Source organism: Pezoporus flaviventris, unplaced genomic scaffold (genome assembly GCF_033815535.1).
Source record: "Pezoporus flaviventris isolate CSIRO_AGI_PZ_B2104156 unplaced genomic scaffold, CSIRO_AGI_Pfla_v1 ptg000001l, whole genome shotgun sequence".
Taxonomy (NCBI): Eukaryota; Metazoa; Chordata; class Aves; order Psittaciformes; family Psittacidae; genus Pezoporus; species Pezoporus flaviventris.
In genome coordinates, this window is record NW_026892549.1 from 57,942,443 (window position 1) to 57,962,208 (window position 19,766).

Here is a 19,766-nt window from a genome sequence, read left to right on the forward strand (position 1 = left end):
GAAAGGGAGAAAATTCCCTTCTTAAAAGGGGAATTGAAGGGACTAATTGAGACGAGCTGCTTTGTCCCTCACTGCTCTTTGGGGTTTCATTGCCTTCATCTTTTCTTTCCCCGGCAATACTGACCAGTGAAAAGCAAAGGCTGTTTCCTCACACAAGTGCCTAAAATCTGGTTTCATCCTTCCCATTCCTACTGCTCTGTGCTCTGGAATTTTCCCCAGCCCAGTCTTCTTGAAGTCTTGGCACCTGCCATGGAGAGGTATGTCTCACTGGTTTCTGCTGTTCTTTGCTTTCCAATGAAGTGCTAGATGATGAGTTCTGTGGTTAGACAGCTCAGCTGCATTTATTAAAGAGCTGATAGTAATTTATTAAAGGGCTTAAGTGAAACAAGACAGAGCCTCGCCAGTCTTGCCAGGCATGGTTGGTTAGGATGTCCTTCACAGCTAAGGCTAATGTGTACTCTGCTTTTGGGTTTAATGTGTGTATTTTATCATGCAAATGCCTGTGGTGGCCTATGGTGATCTCACCTTTTTGTCCTAACCCTAACTGGGCTGCTCGCTGGGTGCTGGTAAGCAGCACAACTGAGTCAACAAGGTCTGGTGATGCTTCCTTGGCCTCTTCAGTTGATGGGAAGCTATGTGAAGGTGGACCTTGCTGGCCAAGAAAACTTATGAATGGCAAGCTAATGAAAGGAAGCTTGCCCATGGCTTGTTAGGCCAGTAGGTTGTATTGTCTCTCATACAATACAACCCAGCACCACCAACCAAGAGTGTGATCCCAGTTGCTTTCAAGCGCTTATTTGGTCTGGAGTGTTGTGCTGCCTATTGTTTCATACTAACATAAGCCTTTGTGCATCAGCACACACATCACCTGGCTGCTGTTCTTCAGTCCAGCTTCCCATTCAGAGCTGTTGCACATTCTCTTGAGAGGCCACAGGCTGCAGGGAATTCTCTAGCTCATAAACAGGACATATTTGATACCCAGGAAGCAAGGTACCAGGGAGAAGGTCTCATTTGATAGTATGCTCTGAGAGCTGCTGAGGTCCATCAGTAACATGTGTTCATCTTTCTTGGCTCAGCGATTCCACTCTGGCCAGGAGACCAAGTGCTGGTAAACGACAGCATTTTGCAGTCAGCCCTAGCAAAGATTCAGCTCGTTTCTTATTTTATCTGTCTTGATTTGATCATCCCTAAAAATAAGCTGCAAGGCAAGATACCGCAGTGCTGAATTCCCCAGCTGAGCAAGTGGAACATGTTGAGAGATTTTCTTGGATCAAAGTCCTAGGAGAGGAGCCAAAAACAAAAGTCAGGGTAAAGTTCGGGAGTATCCTTCAGATATAGAAAGTAACGGCACACAAAAAGCTGTTGTTCTCATGAGGCTTTATTAGGTGCTGGACGAGGCAATGTGAGTCTCCGGCTCTGCTGCAGTGAAGTCGGAGGGAATGTGAAGTGCCCTTTGGGATCATATAATGTCTGGGAAAAACGAGAGGAGGAGGAAGTATTTAGGGCAACGGTCTCAGACACAACAGATGAAATCCTTTGCCCCCAAAAGCTGCGTGTCAGACACAGGCTAAAGATTCCAGTGACCAAAGTCTGCTCCTGTAACACGCTAAAGCCCTCTTGTTGAGTCAGTATCATTAAGCATAGGCAAGAACCAGGAACAAGCTACTGAGGGGGAGAAGTACTGTGTTTTATTATGGATAATTAAAGAAATCTCAAATAAACGGAAATCTCAGTCTTCAGAAGAAGACAAGCAAATGGATGGGTGATGGGCTATAAGCCCTTTTAAAGTGTTCTTAAGCCTAAGCACAATAAACTCCACGGCAGCTGGAGATGTATACAGTCATACAGCTATTTCCTAGTTATAATGGTGGGCAAGGGATGGTGGGAAAGTTGATGTCTGCAATGCTGGAACGGGCTGAAAGGAAAGGGCAGCGTGGGAGATGAAGTAGAGCCACTAACGCTTCTCCAGGAGTCCTCCTCTAGCAAGTGAAAACATAAGCCCTGGTGGACTGTAGGCTGTTCCAGATCAAGCAGCAATCACTGGACTCAAGCTCTTGTTGTATATTATGGAGTCTTTCCCTGTTTACATCTGTGTTTCCTTCTACCTTGCCATCATTTGAATTTAGTTCTGCAAGCATCAGCTGAAGAGAGCATTTATGCTTATCTCCAAGTATCTGATGAATATACGTGTGTAAGTAATGTCCCACATGCCCACCACCAGCATTGTCATAGAATCCCAGACTGGTTGGGGTGGAAGAGACCTTAAAGCTCACCCAGTTCCAACCCCGTGCCTCGGGCAGGGACACCTTCCACTAGACCAGGTTGCTCCAAGCCCCTGTGTCCAACCTGGCCTTGAACACTGCCAGGGATGGGGCAGCCACAGCTTCTCTGGGCACCCTGTGCCAGCGCCTCAGCACCCTCACAGGGAAGAGCTTCTGCCTAAGAGCTCGTCTCAATCTCCCCTGTTCTGGCAGGTTAAAGCCATTCCCCTTGTCCTGTCTCTACAGGCCCTTGTCCAAAGCCCCTCTCCAGGTTTCCTGCAGCCCCTTTAGGCACTGGAGCTCCTCTATGGTGTCCCCAGAACCTTCTCTTCTCCAGGCTCAACAATTGTTCCTTAAGAAAGGCCATCGTTGACCAGCAGTTTTATCAGAGAGGGGTTCTGCTTTGCTATCCTCATTTTGCTGTGCATGACAGTGGATCTACCACCCCATGCTGTGTGGGTAAGGCTCATCATTGCAGCAAGGTCACTATGAGCTGGGTGCCTATTGCTGTTAATCAAGCCTCAAAACATATTCTTGCCTCTACCTTCTTGGTCAGGACTGTTATGACTCCACAGTTCATGTCTGCTAGAGTATACTGATGTAAAATTGCTGTTGCTGCCCCATGGTAGGTCTCTGACTGCCTGGTAGGAGCCGCAGTGCATCTGCGTGCAGGCAATCACTTCATGGCACAGAGGAATAGCAATGAAAAATGGGTTTCTCACATCTAGAAAGTGGAGAGATTGTCACTGGGACATTTGCCTCCATTTCCTACCCAGGTATCACCCACTCTGTCCATTTGGCCAAGGAAGAGATGAAACATTTGGTGGGAGCACAGATTGATGCTCATTTATGATTGTCACCTGCCTCAAACCCAGATGTGTGAGTGCTTCTGCCCACCCTCCTCTCACCCACCATGAAACATGGTTTTCCAACAGGGAAAACCTCATCTACAAATGAACATCCCCTGCAAACGGCTTCCCCAGTAGCGCAGCAGGACACAAGGTCACTCACTTCTTAATGATGTGCTCCAAGGAGAAGGCAAGCTTGGTTCCAGCATTGCAAATCCACTCTGAGCCTTGAGTTGCCTTTGAAACAGGTTGAAAGTGCCAAGTGGGCAGCTAAACACAATGGTATGGAATGGGATAAAATAACCAAAGGCTTTTTATCCACAGTGTTGTGACTCTTTCAATTTGTTCTAAGTGCTTTTCTTTCAAGTGAAATTGGTTTGATGCATATTTGCAAAGGACTTTCATCAGTCCAAACCCTTACAAACAATGCTTGTGTTTCACATCTGTTTATTCCCTCCCAAAACATGTGGGAAAAGTAGCCTGCTCTCTTCTGGTCCTTTGCATCCTGCTGCTCACTCATGGCTTTAATGTCTTGATGAAAGTCCCAGAGCAGTTTCTCTTTGGAAGAAACTCCCTGGAGCACAGAGAGACTGGACCTGGAACAACCTAATTGAAGAAGGAAAAGGAAATCTGCCATCTGTATTTCTATTTCACCATCACAGACAAGGACATGGTTAGTACTGGTGAGGCCAATGCTTTCTGGGAGCTTTGGTGCAGTTAGCAAGAGAGAATCGCATCACATGTCAATTGAAATGTCCATTGCAAGATGTGGGGAGCCCATAGAGAGATGTGAAATGATGCATCCCACTTGTTCTCCTAGCTGGGCTGAACCTTTAGCCAGAAACATGATTTTGGTCAGGCTAAGCAGGTGCAAGTGAGGTTTTAGAAGGGAGCTGATACCCTGACTGAAAAGCTGCTTGTTTGAGATGTTCAGCTGGAGCTGATACCTTGCTCTAAGCAGCCTGCAGGGGATGAACAACCTCTGCTTGCAGATGGCTAGGTGGTACCCAGGGAACTTTTCAATGTCTTACATGCAGGAGAAGCATGAGTCTAAGCGTAGCCTGCACTTGTACTTTGCTTTTTGAGCTGCAAACCTTCTCTTTACATCTTTAACTTGGCTGTTTCTGGTCATGATGGCTGGGATGCTGTGTGATGGAGCACAGGGGAGCAGCACCATGGTTCAGTCAGAACGAGAAATAACAAGCTGGGTTGTTTGTCTTTCCGGGTGGCAGTGTAAACATCTCTTGTTTGAAGGCATCTCCTTGGGTAGCTTGTTTTCTGCTGATTTGAGCCTGGCTTTCTGTAGTGCCAAAAGCATACATATAGTATAGCAGAATACTTACTTCATAAATTAAGTACTCAGTGCCCTATGCAGAGTAGTTACTTTCCATACATACCCCACACCTATTTTTCTATTGAACAGCTTCTGCCTAAGAGCTCATCTCAGTCTCCCCTGTTCTGGCAGGTTAAAGCCATTCCCCTTGTCCTGTCCCTACAGGCCCTTGTCCAAAGCCCCTCCCCAGGTTTCCTGTAGCCCCTTTAGGCACTGGAGCTGCTCTAAGGTCTCCCCTTAAGGAGCCTTCTCTTCTCCAGGCTGAACCAGCCCAGCTCTCTCCGCGCAAAGAGAGCTGCTGTGGGGACCTGGAGCGTTTGAATGTCTTTAGTGCTTTGCATTTAAGTTCTCAGCATTAAAGTGCATAAATAGAGGGCTTTGCATTTACTAATTCATTGCTGAGTCCAAGAAGTGTACTAATACCTTGATCAGAATGATGTGTGTCGTTCAAAACACCAAAGCAGAAGTCACTGAGGAATAGGCAGACACTAATGGCTGCTGTTCTTCCTCCCTCCCTCCTGAAGGGCAGCCAATAATCAGTGAGAGAAACACGATTTTCTCCTAAATGAATGTTTCTTTTTTGTGTGTGTGTGTGTCAATACAGACCATTTCTTTTGGGTTTTTTCCTTCAAAGCAGGCCAAGGAAAGAAACAAAAAGCTTAAGGTGTGGTGGAGTATTTTGCTCTATTCCCTGATATGGCTAAGTGCAAGCTGTGTTTCCCCTCTGCCTCCCAGGAACTGGAGGATAAGAGCAGGAAGTGCAAGCTTGGACTGGGGGAGAAAAAGCATCTTAGATGGGACCTGGTGAAGGTCTGGTGGCAAGGCAGTGAAATAAAGGTGCTTAATGAGATAAACCATCCTCAGCTCAAGAGATTGCGCTTGAATGATGCTCTAGCATGTAAAGAGGTGGTGGAGAAGCTTCTATGTGAGCAGCAAAGATGGGCTTGGGAGTCACCTAAAGAACTTCAGCTTAAAGCTTGCTTCAGGAAAACATTTTGGGGACCCTGTCATGGATCAGGTCTGGATGATGCAGCTGGGCTCAGAGGAAGCAGCTCAACCCATCTGCTGTGAAAGACCCTTGATGTGAGGTACCCGGGCTAGGCACAGAGCCCCAAGGTGCTCCAGCATGGTTTCCACCAGGAATCTGGCCAGCAGCATTCACCCTTCAGCACATGGAGCAGAGGCAGGAAAGAAAACCACTTGGGAATGAGTGCTCATGTATTTGCCAGTGTTGCTGTAGCCAAAATATCCTGGGAAGTATGGCACATGCCCATGATTCATTTAACACAGCCCCAGGCTAAGAAGAAAACAGGAACTGCTCTTCTGAAACCTGCTAAGGGACCTTCTCCTCCAGTCTTCTGTTGCTGATAAAGCCCAACTTCATGAGCCGCAGGAGATGTCATAAAACTGGTGTCATGAGCCCAGTGCTTGAGCCAAAGGCAGTTGAAAGCCAATGGAGAGGATCTCATTGACGCGAGCGTATTGTGAAGCTGGAGCTTTGTGCCATTAAACCTTTATGAGGAAAGACAAGGGGAGGGGAAAATGTGTGGGATTAGGACTACAAGTCCTCACTGAAACAGTTTGTTCCTTTATTTTTCATCTCCAGCATCACTGGACAAGTTCATCTGGAGGTGCTGCCTCCGTCCCTGCACACCAGGCACCCTCTACCTGGAGGAAAGTGGAAAACTTAGATTTATCCCATTTTTTACCCAGGTCAAAGTCTATTTGATATCAGCTTCACTGTGTTTTTTAGGTGTTGGTCCCACAGATGCCTCCAGGGCAGATATATCTCCCAAGCTCCCACTTTGGTATGGCTTTGGAGCTTGCAAACTCCGAGGAGTGCCCCATCATTCAGCTTGAACATCACTCCCCATTCCAGACTCAGATGGTTCAAGCACATTATTGACAAACAATAGATGTCTGGTGGAGACACTGATTATTATCCTGGTACCAAAGGCTGCTGCATCCTATGTGATAATTCCCCTTTCTTTCCCTCCTTGTTGGCTTTGTGGTTTGGTGATTTAGTTGTGGGCTGGCAAGCAGCCACAGCCCTGCAGGAAATGGATGTCTGCTATTGTGTTTGGGGGGGGACGACACACACTATCTAAATGTGTCATTTTCCCACTACATTAATTATAGATGTTTCTCCCTCCCTGGAGCTGCTCCAGACCCTTTGGGTCTGGAGAAAGAACATTCCACAACCTAAGCTGTGGGTGTTTATAAGGAACCCCAACTCTGACATCCTCAGCTGAGTGAGTCATTCCTGTTGTCATTTCAGCTTGGCCTGGTCACAAACACCATAGAGGGGATACTCACTGGCTTCTTTACCTGATAATAATAGCTCCAGAATAGCAGCGCAGCCAGGTTTTCCCTGGCCATTCCTCCTCCTGAGACTTTGCTCAGGAATAAAAGTGCTTTGCCCTAAGGAAATAACTGGCTTCTTACGGAAAAGCAATTGCAGAGCGATTAAGTTTGGAATAGCTATGCTATATATACTTACATATATATACACAGGAATATACTTAATATATATATTTATTAAGTATGATATACAGATAATATATATAATATACATAATACATAAGGAACATACTTAATACACATATATATATACACACACAGAGGAATATACTTAATTCCTGACTTCTGGAGATAGACCCAGCTTGGAGCAAAGATGTTGAACCCAAGGCAACATTCAGGGTGGTTATATCAGCTTTTGTTCAAAAACAGACTGGAGAGAGAGGTTGCATTGAGGTATTCACTATCCCTGTGCTGTGCTTGCTTGGCTCTACTCTGTCAATCCGGTCTGGTCATAGAGTTTTCAATCTGAATGGACTGGAAAAGCATCCGACCCTTTTTGTTTCTCTCCTATGAAAATGGGGCTAAAATGAGGAATTCCTCAGTGGAAAACCTGCATGTGCAAAAGGCATTTTGAAATGGGATTTTGTCAAGATCTCTGTCTGAAGAGCAGGTTTTGTCCCCTACAAGGGCGACCATGCACCAGTGCTTGGCTGGATTCACAGCTTGTGCCTCCTATCTCACAGGACCCCTCTTGAGGTTCCCATTCAGGGTGCTGTCTCCCATCATCACATTTGGGAGCAGCAGTGGAGCCCCATGGCAGGTATGTGCCTGCAGACTTAGATGGGAAATCATGCATCAAGGGAGCCCAGAGAACAGAGGGAAACAGGGGAACCATACTTGCAGCTTCACACGTCCAACCTGGCTGATTCTGTTTCTATGATAGTGAGTTTTGGCTCATGGTGTCTCTTGCTTGTTTCTGACCCAGAAAGTGTTAAACCTTAGAAACACACCATGCAGACTGGGAGAGGCAGAAGCAAACATCTGCTCTTATTTTAGGGGGCATGCCTGCCAATGAGAAGGCTTGCTAATGAATCATGTTCTTCCTGTCTTGAGCTACACATAAGAAACCTGGCCACATTTATATCAGAAGGTGCTGCATCTCTGCCTGAACCCTCCTTCAAGAGAGCAGCTCTGTTGAGCATCCCTGGAATCTCTGCAGGGAAGAGGTCATCTGATTTCCAGCTGCATGTACCTGAGTGTCCTTTGGCTTGTAATGAGGGTTCCCCATAGACTTCTAATGGAACACTGATTTCCCTTAGTTTTTGCCTCTCAGAAGTGGGCATGTTCTTCACACAGGGTATGTTGGCAAGTACAAAACAGGTTGGATTTATCACAAGTGGATAGTCTGTGACCATCACTGCATCTCCTACAGAGAGAGCTGATGCGCATGGGGTATACGGGCACACTCAGTTACCGCACGCCAGGGACTAAGAGCCAAAACAATGGGAGATGGCTCTGATTTACCACTGCTCTCCTTCAACACCCACACCACACAGACCCTCAGGAGGGCAGTGAAAACCTGCTTCATACGTCTGCTGCCTAGTAGCCACAGCTCATTGCTTTGCAAGAGGTTCCAGACTGATGCTGAGCTGTCTTGGTGATTCCTCACCATGGGACTGAGAAGGGAGAGGTGTTTATTCTGCCTCAGCCCTGTGAATCTTAAGCAATTTCCATGCTCTCTTGCGTTTGACCTTCAGAACACAACTGCTACATGATCCATGTACATTTGTGTGCGCAGATAGAGCCTTGTGGGCTGTTGGTGGGCTGTTGTTGTGTACCTGTGGTTGATGCCAGCAGGTTGAGGCTGGGACAGCGCTGTCAGAAGCCATGTTTCCTGACTGAGCATTGCTTGGGTGAGTCTGTACACGCAGTGTCCAGAAGGTTGCAGTGTTATATATACACATATATATGTATACATATATACACACATGTGGTCTGGCCTCACTGAGTGATGGGAATCTTCCTGGAGAGGGAAGGATGCCCTCATGAACACTTGTCATATCTCCAGTTCTTCTCTTTTGAGAGCAACACCAGGAGGGAAAGGTCCCAGAAGGGGATGCTGCAGTGCCCAGCACCAGGGGAACCACTGCTCAGCTCTTTAACAGAAGAAATACCCTCTACTTCCAGCTCATCTCTGCACTGGCCAACGACAAGGTAGGATAACCCTTAAACCTAAGCTTGTCCATGATTCTTGCTGCTGCTGCCCCGTGGGGTGTTATGTGTGTCTAGTGCTGAGAACTGGCTGTGAGCAGTTGTTTGGAGTGGGGATGAAGGGTTGGGAGTGGAGCTGAACTCCCTTTTAGGACTCTCATTTCCACCCATCAGGCTGTTCAGCACTGCCACTGGCTCCCCTTCCCCATAGATTTGGGTGAGGAGAGTGGGTTGGGCCCTTGACTGCTTGCCCATCCTCCCTGAGATGCCATTGCTCATCATTTTGAGCAACCAAAAGGCGGGAGCACAGGAGGCAAATCGCAGCATTAACAACAAGTGCTTCACAACATGCCCAGCACATCTGAACATGAAGCAGTTCTGCATCTGAGTACCAAAAGCTAAACAGCAGGTGAGGCTGGGTTAACAGCCTGAGCATAGCAGTTTCTGAAGCAACGTCTGGGGAGCTTTAAACACAAACACAATTAGCAATAACAGGATCTGTGCACTTAACTCCCTGCCCTGCTCTAAAAGCAGCAGCCCCAGCAGTGAGCATCCTCCTCTTTAGCCTCTTGGTCCAGCTCGGTGCTTAGCAGCCCAAGGAGCTGGACCACCTGCTGGTTTAAATCTCATCCCTTTTCCATTCTGCCCTTGTTTGTCCATTTGCTTCCACGTTTTGGAGGCTACTCACCATTAAAGCCCTTCCTTTCACACATCACAAAGGTATGGATTCATGTGTGCCATGAATTTACTGCCCCTGTCAGCAGCAAGGAGGTGCTGCTGTGATGCTGATACAGCCGTCAGCGTGTGGCCAACACCATCCATATGAATACTGGGGAAAGAATTGCAGAGGAGGTGTAAATGTAGGCCAGATAGAATAGAGGAAGACAAGTGTCTGCTTCCAGAGAGCCACAAATGGAGGCTAAGCAGCAACTGCAGCAGGACAGCAAAGGTGGTGGAGAGAGGCAGAGCAACATCCATTATTTATATACCCTCTGCAGTGAGCTCACAGCAAGGGAAGATTGGACAAGAACTGGGTCAGGATGAAGCAAACAAAACCTGAAGTCCTTGAGTGAGGATCCCTGCCAAGCCTGTGCTGGTGTCTTCATGCTCTTTGCTGCTGTATCAGCCTCCAGCCAGGTTGTCAGCAGCCACCATGCTGTGGCAGGGCCAGTATTTGCAACCCCAGCGTGGTGAGTGCATGGAAACAGGGATATTTATTGTACAGTAACACACTGGGCACTTCTCAGATTAATGATGCCCGTAAATGTTTTCATCGCATCCAGTTCTGGATTACAGAATGGCTTGCTGCATTGACTGTGTCATGCCAGGGTATTCAGCAAACCCACAGCTGATACAGGGGAGCAGTGTTCCACCAACACATGCCAGTGTTGATGTGTCCACCATGGGTGGGAGACGCAGTGAGTCAACAGAGACCTGATGCTTTAGTTCACCCCTTGGTCTCCCTGCATGCCTGGTAGGGAAGGGGGATTCATGCATCAGGCAAGGTCTGGTGCTCAAGTATGCAGCGAGAAGGAGCCTATGATTGTTCTACCAAGTCATGCGTGAGTGTGGTGGGACACTGGCACAGGGTGCCCAGAGAAGCTGTGGCTGCCCCATCCCTGGCAGTGTTCAAGGCCAGGTTGGACACAGGGGCTTGGAGCAACCTGCTCTAGTGGAAGGTGTCCCTGTCTGTGGCAGGGGTTGGAACTGGATGAGCTTTAAGGTCCCTTCCAACACCTATGAAATGCAAGAGTAGCAGTAAACTGAGGCAGAGCACACATCAAGTGCTGCAGGCCACTGCAGGTAATCCCACAATTGCATAGCACAGGGGTTCTTGGTTGCCTCTGAGGCTGCTGGTTTCAGGCATTAAATGGAGAAAACACTGCCCTGAATTGACTTAGGTTCCCATCAGTGCTGGCAATCTGCTTTATTCTGAAGAGAGGGGACAAGAAATGAACACTCACACACACACTGCTCCAACAATGTGAAGTGTTTTCCTCTTCAAGAGCTCTTTCATGCTGTCCAATGCCTAAAGAATGGTGCAGATGTCAAACAGAGCTGTGCATCATCCAGAAAGCATGCAGCACTCAACCCAAGCACTCAAGGATTCCTAGAAGCCAGTGCTGCATGGGGAAAGCTAAACTGCAGCAACGAACAGGGGATGGGACAAGAAGAAACAGCCCCATGCTGCACCAGGGCAGGTTTAGATGGAGCTGAGGAGCAATTCCTTCCCCACAGGGTGCTCAGGCATTGGAACAGGCTGCCCAGGGCAGGGCTGGAGTCACCATCCCTGCAAGTGCTCACACACCGTGGAGACGAGGCCTCAGTGCCATGGGTTAGTGGTGGCCTTGGCAGTGCTGGGGAATGGTTGGACTGGGTGAGCTTAAAGGGCTTTTCCAACCTGCTTGATCTGTGATTCTATGATTTTAAGTGTGCAGCTGATTTTCCCATCCAGGGAAGTGGGGCTTGTAAATGATGCTGGGGGTTTGCAATCTGGCAACAGGCACCTTCCACTTGGAGCAAAACATGTCAAGGAGAATTAGAGAGGTGACTGGAGACTGAGGCTGCAGTGGGAAGCAACTGCTGCTCACAAGCAGGCTGTGACTACTCAGCCTTGCTAATCAGATTGCAGAAGATGCTCAGCTGGCTCATGCTGTAGGGTGCTCCTTGTGTGTTTTGCTCTCAATGCTGTGCCTGGGAGGGTCTGTATTTCAGCAAGAAAGGATGATTTAATGCCTGGACACCTGGTTTTGACAGTGTGGGAGGGAAAAGACCATTTGGAAACCTTTATATTTAAGGCATAACTCTGCTCTCTGCTCTGTAGGTCATTTAAAACATGCGGGACAGGACCAGATGCTCCCCTGAGCAGTGAGGTTCCCAAAACTCCCCCTTTCCTGAGCAGATCTGCTGGCTGGGGGTGACCAACAACAACCTGCCCATCTTCAAGGCAGCTGGACCCTTCTCTGATGCCAGAGTCATGATTGGTCCTTATGTGCCAAGAGGAAAAGCAACCACGTCCAGCAGCTTCACCGCTGCTTGGCCAGCCCAACTCACTTCAGGATCCGATGCACTAGAGAGCATGGATCAGTCTTGGAACCAAGGTGAATGGGGAGCCTTTGCACCGGATCAAGGGTTTCATTAGGAAAGGATTGATTTTGATGAGGAAAGACTATTTCCTTGATTCCCATAAAGAATAGAAGAAGTTTTACTTCCATTTCCCATCCCTCACTCCGAGCGGCTTCCGCTAGTGCTGCCTGTGCTCTCAACTGTGCTGTATATGGCACTGCTATTTTTAGGTACCAGGGTTGCCATGGCAACCCAGTGTAGTTTAAGTTAAATATAGCAGCCGTTGCAGGGAACTCTTGTCCTCGGGATGCAAAGGCTGTGGTTCTGCCCTCTGACAGAGCTCAGGGGATTAAATGCAGATGAGAAAAGGATGATTAAATAAGTGGAAGCCCAGAAGAAACCATGGATGTGTAATTACACAGACGGGTTTTGAATGAAGCTGTATGTGTGTGTGTGCATGTCTGCTGCTTCAGAAGCAGCCCTTCTGCATTAGGAATGGTGTGGAAACAGGGATGTGGAGCTTTGCAGTGCAGGCTCCATGAGACCACGCATTCCCTGTCTCTCACCAGCAGGGATGCTGGCTTGCTGGCGGCCCAGTTCGCCTCTCTTTTGCCCATGCTGGTCTCTGCCCCTTCCAAGGAGGCAGTGTGCTCACCAGGACTCATCCCATCCGGAAGAAGATGCCAAATAGGTTTTGCCATCAGAAGATTCCTGCAGGAAGGAAGAAGCCTATTTTTGGAAAAGCAAGTTTTCCCTCCTGCCCACTCTTAAGGAGCTCCAAGAAGATGGTTGTGATGCAAGCTTAGGAGCTGGAGCTGCACCTCCACCTGGGTGATGGAGACCTCAGTGGAAGAAGTGCCAATGCACAGGTGGAGATCCCAAACTTCAGTGTTTAAAGGGAAGTAAACAGGCCCTGTTTCAGCTTTATTCTTGTTTCTTTTACCTGGCTTTGTCATTTCTTCCTGGATCCCTGTCTGGTGCAAATTCACCCCTTCAAAGGGCTGCTTTTAACACCTTTGGGGGAGGGAAAAGAAGAAGGAACTCTCATTCTGCTGGCTTCAGTCTCCATCAGCACAGCCTGTGCTTGCAATTCCCGTTTCCATTCATGTTGCGCAGCCATAGTTGCATGCACAGGGTGGGGAGCACGATTGCTTGGGCCAAAGGCAATATTTCAGCTGGGAGATGGAGATCTTTGTTCACTGAACTGGTATTTGCCCCCTTCATTGCAAAAGAAAACCCAACAGATATACAGCAGGGCTTAGGGCCTTTAAAAGGTTTCTTTATAAAGCAGATGCAACAACAACCAATGAAAGAACCAGGGTTAAAACATGAGGTCACTGTGACCAGGACATTGTGCAGGAATAACCTATCCCTGGGATTCTTATCTGTCCCCTGCGCTATCGCGAGTGACATCTATTGCTGGGGATGTTATTGCTGTTCTGGCTTTAATAGCATCAACATTGCTCAGGCAAGCAGGAAGCTGCAGGGGAAGGGATCTCTTGCACACCACAGGGATTTAGGAGGCAGTGGGATGCACTCAGATGCTGGCTATGCTACCCACTGCCTACAGAGTCCATTCTCTGCCTGTTTCTGTATGTGCTAGAGTATCTGGCTCGAGCTGAGGGCATACAAATAAGGCTGTAATCCCTGAGGAAGTGCTGCCTGGAACGAAGGAAGTAGGCAAAGTAACACCGGTGCTATACAGGCTTAGGTATGATGCTGTGTGCTAGCAGCTGATCCTGCTGAGCTGCCCAGGAAGGGACAGACATTCCCTGCCCACATCAGCCAGCATCCCTATATGTTGGCTATACACATGGGGAGCAGGTCCTGTGCTCCATTCTTTCTCCTTGGTGGGTGCATGTGCTGGTCCGTCCCTCAACCATTTGTAGCTCTTGGTGTGAGGAAGGACCATGCTGCAGCTGCAGATCATTGCTCCCATTGATGAGCATTTGGATGCAATCCCTTCCAAGATGCTCTTGAGGCAATGAGATTTCCCCAGCAGAGACGGGAGCTGCTGTGAAGGATGGAATGCTTCTCACCTGTGCAGGAGATGGGTAGGGCTCTCAGTTGTGCCTCTGAAATACAAGCAAGGCCATTCCCTTCTTGGAGTTAAGGACTTGTTTGTAGCCTGTTACTGAAGCCACTTGCAAGTCATTGTGTGTTTGGATTCTTAACAGCCTTTTGAGGCAGGAACGGGTTATTTATCGCCTCTCTCCTTGGCTTCTCATCACTCATCACATCTGAACCACCAGTGAGAAGCTGCAGCTACCAGGAGCATGTCTGCGGGTCCCTGCCAGGGAAAAGGATTGAGTGGCTCCCTGGAAACCCCTGTTCGTGGGCTGTTTCCTTGCCTGCTCTTTTCTCTTTCTTTCTACCATGTTTCCCTCTGTCTCCCTATGGAGAACCAAAGGGTGCAGCCAGTCATAAAGCTTGTGGCTGGAGCTAGTAAGGGGAGCTTCATCTCCCCTGCTCTGAGATGGGGAAAAAAAGGAGTGCTGGGAGCTACCTTCCCACAAGCACAGAGGAAAGAGGGGATGGTATCCCAAAACCTCTAGAAATGGGGCCCGTATTCCCTTGTCATCAGGCCTATACCTAAATGGTAAGGATGTTTAGTGGAAGGTGTCCCTGCCTGTGGCAGGGGGTTGGAACTGGATGAGCTTTAAGGTCTCTTCCAACACAAACCAGGCTGGAATTCTCTGATCTATGACTGAGGACCAAAGTGGAAATCCCAGACCCAGCAAATGCTGTCTCCTGCCTCAGTGGAGGATGCAGAGGGAGAGCATCCTCTCTACAGCAAGAGGATGGGCTCAGCAAGTTCCTTGCTACCTGCCAGGCTTCATTCCCCTTGCCAATGTGTGAGAAGGCCCACGGAGACCTCCAAGAGCAGGACAAGGAGTGAGTTACAGTCAGATTTGCCCACGAACTATAGAGCAGCAGAGGTTTCCGTCACCCCCACAGGAACATGAGCTGTCTGAGTAGCACTTATGTGTGAATCAGAGCTGTGGCAGGTGACGAAGCAGCAAGCTGAGTTTGATGTAGACTCGCAACCCTGTTTGCTTTAACCCAGCCTAAAGCCCATGGCAAGCATGGAGGTGCTGTAACCACTTGTGCCTCTTGCAAAGAATGGGAGGCCAGAATAGAAGAGGTGAAGGTGATGATCCCTCAATGAGCCTTGTGTTTGTCTGCAATCCAGACATGACCACAGCCCATGTTTGCCTTGCTCTTGTTATGGGTCTTCTCAGCAAAACACCTCCAAGTGTGGGAGGCACTGGGGAGGCAGATGCCAAACCCTCTCCTCCTCCCATTCAGTGCTCCTCAAAGGCAGCTGCATCTCTGTAGAAGCAGCTGGAGCAAAAGCAAGGCCAAATGAGACGATGCCATTAGGATTATTTCATCTCCCTGTTGAACAGGAGCCCAGAGCAGTCCCTTTGTCAGTGGTGTGGTTACAGCATTGCAGGGCAGGGGCCACAAACACATGGGAAGGACAAGATGTCCTGGAGGAATGGCCACAAGGGACTTCTTCATCCCTCTGTCATGAGGAGGATGCTGTGCTAAAGCCAGGGTGACACACAAACAGCTTGGCAAAAGGTAGCTGGTACCCCAGGGTACCCTGTAGGGATGCTTGGCTAAATGATGTCTCAAGTGATTATAACAGCATCTCCCTTCCACACAGAGAGTTTCCCATGTCCAACCTGAAACCTGCTGTTTTTGTGGCTTTCTTCCTTTCTTTCCTTGGTTTGTGTTTTCCTTTTTTTCTCTGTTTTCCCAATGAGTGACCTGATGCAGGTCTCCCCTTTCCTGGAGTTTGGCACAGCTGTGATGACAGGGTGTCCCTGTGCTTCCCAAAAGGCTCATTCTTGCTGGATTCTGCCTCTAGTGCTCTTGGCATCTTTATTGGCTCCATCTGCAGGATGCAAAGGCCTGGAAAGGGCTTAAAAGAGGGAAGCATTAGGTAGAGGTAATTGTTAATGGCAATAAGAACAACTGTGAGAGGGATCCTAATTGGGCTGCATTATAAAGACTCTCTGAAACCACACCCCCCACCCCCTGCAAAGTAGCCCCTGTGCCTGACCTGCTTTGTCTTTCATCCTCCTGCATACCAGTTACTTAACTCACGTCATGCTTCTCATTTCCCTCCCTGAATTTGGATCAAGTGCCCTTTTCTGTGGGTCACGATGTGCCTCTTCCCTATGCTCCTCCTCCCCTATTATGTGTAAAGAAAAAGGAGGGTGAAAAATTCCTTTAATCCCCTGTGAGCCCTCTGATGCCACTCGCTGCATCTTCTGCCCCACAAGGCACAGAAAGCAGCTCAGTTCTAAAGCTGGAGGCAGTTGTTACAGGCTGTTGGTAGGATGCACACAGTGAGGAATAATGATCCCATTTCTTCTCCCCTAGAGCCTGGGAAGCTTTCCCAGCTTCCCTGTCACCAAAGCCTGCCCTTTGCAAGCTCTCAGCATCTGGTGCTGCCAACCCCACCGATCCCAGGTGGATCAGGCAGATGGGTCCTGCCAGGGATGATCTGTATTTCCCCATGCAGAGGGTGGCTCGCAGTGCTGCCCACCTCATCCTGCCAGCATCCTTGCAACAGGCTCTATCTCTCTGTTAGGGGATGCTGGTCCTTGGCACCCCCACCTCCACCTGCAGGCGGCAGAAAGCCTCTACAAAAGCCAACAGCTTCGGCGGAAGCACATCTCTGCTTAAGCGGTGGGATGGAGTCCGGCTGGGACCGATGCTGAGTGTGGGTCCTCCACAGGCCCTCAGAAAGTTCATCTTCAGTAGCAAAAGGCTGACCGCACAGGTGCTCTGTGTTTTATTCAGGCGGGCAATCCCTGCTGTGGCCCATGGGTAAGAGCATGTACGCAGCGGTTTCTGTTATCCTTTGAAGCCAGGGATGCTCCTCTGCTGCAACCATCCCCAGCGCAAGAGGGATGTGGAGCTGCCGGAGCAAGGCCAGAGGAGGCCATGGAGCTGCTGCGAGGGCTGTCGCAGCTCTGCTCTGGAGCCAGGCTGAGAGAGCTGGGCTGGTTCAGCCTGGAGAAGAGAAGGCTCCTTAAGGGGAGACCTTAGAGCAGCTCCAGTGCCTAAAGGGGCTGCAGGAAACCTGGAGAGGGGCTTTGGACAAGGGCCTGTAGGGACAGGACAAGGGGAATGGCTTTAACCTGCCAGAACAGGGGAGATTGAGATGAGACATTAGGAAGAAGCTCTTCCCTGTGAAGGTGCTGAGGCACTGGGGTCAGAGGATGCAGTTATGAACAGGGTTTCTTAGGGGAGTGGAGAGGAAGAGATTTCCCTCCTCCCTGTGTCCTGGATAGTTATTCTTGCCCTAACACTGCAGTTCAACTGCAGCCCCCAAGAATGCGCATACAGAATGAAGCACTGCAATAGTCCAAAAAGCAAAATCTGTCCAAAGCAGTTTATTATTGGCTTTTAAAAGCAGATCCCATCCACCAGGGGATGCTATCCAAGAGCATATATATGTGTGTGTGTATATATATATATGTACATGTATATATAGTCTAAATCTAGCTTTGCTACCGCAAACTCCAACTATTCCCATGCCCCACACTTGGTGCCAGCCAGCATTTGGCAGTGGGGCTGTGGTCCAAGAGCTAAGCACACAACTCCCATTCCTGAGGGATGGATTTGCCGTCACCTCCTTTGTGTCCCGGGCTACTGCTGGCTGGTGGGACCTCTGTGTGATGGGGCTGTGGGGCATATATAGAGCCTGCACTGTTCTCCTCATGCTGGAAAAGGGGAGATGAGGACATCGAGGTGAGGCAGGTTGATGCACTCTCATTAGCTGGTGTGCCCAGGCTGTGCTCTATTGCTACCATAGCTTCTGATTAAGCCAGACATGAAAACCTAGGGCAGAATCTGTCCCTGGAGCAGGAGGAAGGGGGACATTGGTGGGGGTGGGTGGCAGAGGAGATGGAGAGGTGCCACTTTGCAGCCTGCACGTGCCAAGGCAAATAACAAAAGCCAACCCTTGGCAGCATCAGTTGTGTTTCAGAGACCATCTGCTCCCACCAGCCAGCAGACCCAGAGTGTGGCCACCCATAAAATGGGAGCTGGCAGGGACGGTCCCAGTGGGATCACATCCATTGGGTAGACCCCAAAACCGCTGTGTGGTGAGGGGGCTGCCACTTGAAGTCCCAGCCCTTCACTGACCTGAAGGGATCTCATTTACCAACCAGAGCCATTTGATAGGAATTTCTCTGGTGCCTTCACTCAATTGTCACATGGAAATTGGGGGTTATGGCAAATTTCATCCAATAGTTAGTACTATTATTATCAGAATTCCTGATTCTGCTGTACATAAGATTGGAGCCTTTTTCTTGTTGGAGCAGGATGGGTGTATATCACTGCTCAGAATTGCACAGGAGAGACCAGCACTGCCATGCTCCTTTTCTGCCTTGGGTTTGGGACAGCAATAGATTGGGGTGATGACGAGTGGCTGAAGGATCATAAGCAGCTGAGCGAGGAGAGATGGTGCTGGTTGTACTGGTGTTGCAGATTGATGCGGCAAAGGCTGAGTCACCAGTGGTGGGGCTTGGTGACAAGGACTGGTTCATCCTAAAGGATGGCTGAGCAGCAAAAGGGGTCTGCCCTCTTGTCCCCACCAGCCTGCATTCCATCTGAGTGAAACCCGGACCAAGATCTGATGCATTGAGTTGTCTCAAAACTTGATGGCAAATGCCTGCGAGCTCTGAAATGAGTGGCAGTGACCATCGTGGGATGGGATGGTTGCTACCACTCATTTGCGATCCATGTTGCTCATGGGAAGAGGGTCTCTAGGATCCATGTTGCTCATGGGAGGAGGCTCTCCATGTGTTTGTGCTAGCTTCCAGAAACCCCAAATCAAGCCCAGGGATTCCTTCCACTAGACCAGGTTCCTCAAAGCCCCGTCCAACCTTGTCTGAGGAGCAGGAGGGAAGAAAATCCAGCCACCCGATGGATGCTGCAACGGTATAGTGTGTAAATGAGCTCTAATTGTTCATTTAAACTAATTGAACTATCATACCCAAGGCATTTGAACAGTGTCATGAGGAGTCCATCCCTCCCCTCTCCCAGGCACATGCACAGGGGACCAGGTAGCACAGTGACTGTCAGCCACAGGCTTTCCTGCAGCATCCTCTGGAGCCACTGAAGGTAGCTCGCGTCACGAGCAGATAATGCAAGGCCAATGTAAATCTGCTCCGGCAATTCCCTTGTCTCCAAGCATCATTCCCCCCCCACCTCTCCTGGAAAACAAGCATGTTTAGCATTACCCGTTTCAGCATCCGAGTTGCCTGACGGCTTTAAAAGGGAGTAAACATCCATCCTGCTGACAAGGCAATAAAACCGGTGCATCTGGAAGAGAGGAGTCAGCAGCAGATGTGCCCCTGCAAACTGCTTGCTTGTGATGAATGCTCTTCCCAGATACTGCTAATCCCTTTTCTCTTGCTCCTAGGCCTCCTTAATTGTGCTCCCTTTGATTCAATAACTCTTTGAAGACATCACAAGAAGTTGTTTCTTCCACGTGGGAATGTCACTCGCCAGGTTTGTAGCCTTTGGCTCTGGTGTCTGGAGCTTGTTTTGCAAGCGAGCTGGGGAGAAAAGTGTCTGGGATGCTCTGGGGACCCCAAAGTGCTCTAGGGAGAAGCCTCAGGACCAAGCAGCAGCCCAGGAGGGCTGATGGGTTTGGTGGAGACGCACTCGGATGCACCACATGAACCCAGGGATGCCAGATTCCTAGGGATTTGCTGC